Raw genomic sequence first — 4,097 nt, forward strand, 5'->3', positions numbered from 1 at the left:
AAGTGATGCTTGATTTAGGAGGTGCTTGACCCTGTATAAAACTGCAATTGATTTGGAAATTTTGGATTTTATATAATTTATATGCGATTTCCAGTTTATTTTATCATCTATTATTACCCCATGAAATTTTGTCTCAGTTACTCTTTCTATTTTAGTATTGTCTATCAATAGTTGTTTGTTTCACATAGTTGTAACTTCATGTAATTGAACATATTGTTTTCTATTTTTTAAGTAGCTATTGATCCAATTATATGCTATCCCTCTAATTCCATATCCATGCAATTTTTCCATTAACAGTTCATGATTCACAGTATCAAATGCTTTCTGTAAGTCTAAAAAAATCCCTACAGCATATTCTTTATTTTCTATGGCTGTTGTTATTTCTTCAGTAAAATCTATTAATGCATGAGCAGTTGTCCTATTTGTTCTAAAACCATATTGCTGGTCATACAGTATATTGTGTTTTTTTATGAAATCTTGTAACCTTAAAAAGAATATTTTCTCCAGTATTTTTGAAAACTGTGGTAACAGTGAAATGGGTCTATAATTTGAAAGAACATGCTTATCACCTACTTTGTAAATTGGTATTACGTTAGCTAGTTTCATTTCATTGGGAAAGACGCCTGTTGATAATGACAGATTACAGATGTGTGCGAGAGGTTTTGCAATAAATTCAATAATATCTTTTATCAGAGACATATGGAGTCCATTACAATCAGTAGATTTCTTATTTCTTAAATTTCGTACAGTGTCAATAATCTCCTTTTCATCCGTTTTTCTGATAAAGAAAGACTCTGTAATATTTATTTGGCTTACTACATTTCCTCTGTTTTTTGTCTTTACAATATCATTAGCCAAATTTTGACCCATACTTACAAATAATTTGTTAAACTCTTCAGCGGCCATTTCCACATTATTAACCTGAGAGTCATTCATATTTAAAAAACTATTGGGATAATCTGGCCCACTTGCTCTCTTTTTAATGATATCATTTAGTATATTCCATGTCTTTTTTATGTTACTTTTATTGTCATCTAATAATTTGCTGTAATAATCCTTTTTATTATTCCTTATAATTGTTGTTAGTTTATTTTTATACATCTTATATTTCTGTTACATTTGGAAGTAATGTTTCTCTGAGTCTGTTTTCATACATCATAATAAATATACAAATAAGAAATTTCTTCATTACACAGTGCCTTTGCTTATTTAACAATGTTTTGTTTCCATTTGAATTTAGTAGACTTTTATGGGCTAAGGTGTGACTTGAGTTTGGTTAAGCTCACTGAACAAAGTGTATGCTTGTACTATATTTTTAATGATCACTAACCGGGTCAGGACGTTCATTCATCATGGATTTATTTTTGAAGACTGCAGCAGAATTTAGTTCATACCACATCTCCACTAACATTTGGGCCGTGTTTCTATTCAGACTGTGTATAATAGTAGAGGAGATTAGTTGAAGGTTGCACAAAAGAAGAATTGGCAGGACTGTGTGTTTGTCTGTGTTGAACAATATATCTCATCACTAAATGCTCACAAGCCGGTTGTTCCTGTTATAAGGATAAGACATATTCATAGCTCACGAACAGGCAGCATTGTTTTTCCTGGTTAAGCTTCTCATTCACACACTGCAGTTTAGACATGATGAAGATGAAATTAACAATTGCGCCATAAGGACACCATAAAGGATTTTACACTGAAGCCACAGAGTCCTTCTCTGTCCTTCTGGAAGCAATGCGGACATTAAGTACAAAGCAATAAAAACAGTTCTGGTCCAGGGTTAAAACTGTCCTGTCTCCTCCTGTAAAGAATTCCATCTCTGGAATTCTATGATCTACTATGATTCTACTCCTTTGGAGTTCCTGGTCTTAGTGAGGGCTGGAGTTCTAGGATCTACTTTCCTGGTCTTAGTGAGGACTGGAGTTCTAGGATCTACTTTCCTGGTCTTAGTGAGGACTGGAGTTCTAGGATCTACTTTCCTGGTCTTAGTGAGGACTGCAGGTCTAGGATCTACTTTCCTGGTCTTAGTGAGGACTGGAGTTCTAGGATCTACTTTCCTGGTCTTAGTGAGGACTGGAGTTCTAGGATCTACTTTCCTGGTCTTAGTGAGGACTGGAGTTCTAGGATCTACTTTCCTGGTCTTAGTGAGGACTGCAGGTCTAGGATCTACTTTCCTGGTCTTAGTGAGGACTGGAGTTCTAGGATCTACTTTCCTGGTCTTAGTGAGGACTGCAGGTCTAGGATCTACTTTCCTGGTCTTAGTGAGGACTGGAGCAGCAGTGTTCTGGACTAACTGCAGCTGTCTGATGGACTTTTTAGGAAGACCTGTGAGGACAGCATTACATGAGTCCAGTCTAATGAAGATGAATGCATGGACCAGTTTTTCTAAATACTGCTGAGTCATCAGTCCTTTAATCCTCGATATATTCTTTAAGTGATAATAGGCCGACTTCACAACTGTCTTAATATAACTGCTAAAATCCAGGTCTGAGTCTCTAACAATTCCCAGATTTCTGGCTTGGTTGTTAGTTTTGAACTGATTGAAGCTGAGTTATTTAGCTGAAGGAAGTTCTAGCATATCCAATATTTAATTTGATCGATGCAGTTGATCAGAGTTTGGATCAGACTGTAGTCTCCTGGTGAGATGGTTATGTAGATCTGTGTGTCATCTGCACAACTGTGGTAACTTGTTTAGTTGTTTTTCATAATGTGAGCGAGTGGTAGCATGTAGATGTTGAACAGCAGTGGCCCCAGGATGGAGCCTTGGGGAACTCCACAGGTTATTTTGGTTCGCTCAAATATATAGTTCCCTATAGACACAAAGTAGTCCCCATCTTTTAAATAGAACTTAAATCAGTTAATTGCAGTTCCAGAAAGTCCTAGTCTAGTAAGATGTTATGGTCGACCGTATCAAATGCAGCACTGAGATCTAGCAGCACCAGGACTGAAATATTTCTGCTATCTGAGCCCAGGCGGATGTTATTAAAGAGCTTAACAAGAGCATCTCAGTGATGCGGTGTGGCCGAAAACCTCAATGGTCGACATCAGAACAGTTATTTAGCGTCAGGAAGTTGTGTAGCTGCTTAAAGACAGCTTTTTCTAGAATCTGACTAAGAAAGGGGAGGTTTGATATCGGCCTGTAGCTGCTCATGAGTGACGAGTCTAGGTTTTTCCTTTTTTAAGAATGAGTTGAAAAAGGCTGTTTTTAGGGTCTGATGGAAGACACCTGAAAGCAGAGATGTGTTTACAATCTTTAAGAGATCTAAGGCCATGCATCCTGAAACATTCTTTTAAAACCCATGTTGGCAGGGTGTCAAGACAGCAAGTGGTGGTTTTCAGATGGCCAATGATCTCATCCAGGTTTTTAGGACTGATTGGAGAACAGTGTGTCATGGTGTTCATGTCTCTGAGTGGACACAGGGACATATGTCCTCCCCTTGGCATGGAATCACTGACTGACTGCCTGGTTTTCTGAATTTTGTCAGTAAAAAAAGAAGCAAACTCATTCCAGGCCCGGTTGGATAGAAGTTCTGGGGTTACTGACCCAGGAGGATTAGTTAGCCTGTCAACAGTAACGAACAAGGATCGAGCTTTATTGCTGTTCTTAGCAATGATGTCAGGAAAGAAAGATGGTCTTGCATTTCTCAGCTCCAGATTAAAAATCCTCAGTCTCTCTTTACAAATCTCATAGTGAACCTGCAGCTTTGTTTTCCGCATCTCAAAGAAAACACAGGAATGATCAGACAGAGCAACATCCATCACCACAACCTTCGAAAAATTCAGACCTTTAGAGATGACCAGATCCAGACAGTGTTCTCTGTTGTGCATTTTTCTTTCTCATACTGTGTTAGACTAAAGTTATCAAGAAGACAACACAATTCTTTGGTCCCTTAGTCCTGAGGGAGCTACAACAGGACAGCCCCCGCAGCGGCTACAACCAAAGAAGAAGCCAACCGAGTACCACCACCCCTGCCTGGTCTATAACAGATGAAGCTGGTACTGACTACAGTTTACCTGTTCAAATTCAGGTTGTGAAACTAAGGCCGATCAAGCATTGGAATAATTTATTTAGAGGAAAACCCCAATGCTGCTGA

This window comes from Melanotaenia boesemani, chromosome 14 (assembly GCF_017639745.1).
Source record: "Melanotaenia boesemani isolate fMelBoe1 chromosome 14, fMelBoe1.pri, whole genome shotgun sequence".
NCBI classification, from domain to species: Eukaryota; Metazoa; Chordata; class Actinopteri; order Atheriniformes; family Melanotaeniidae; genus Melanotaenia; species Melanotaenia boesemani.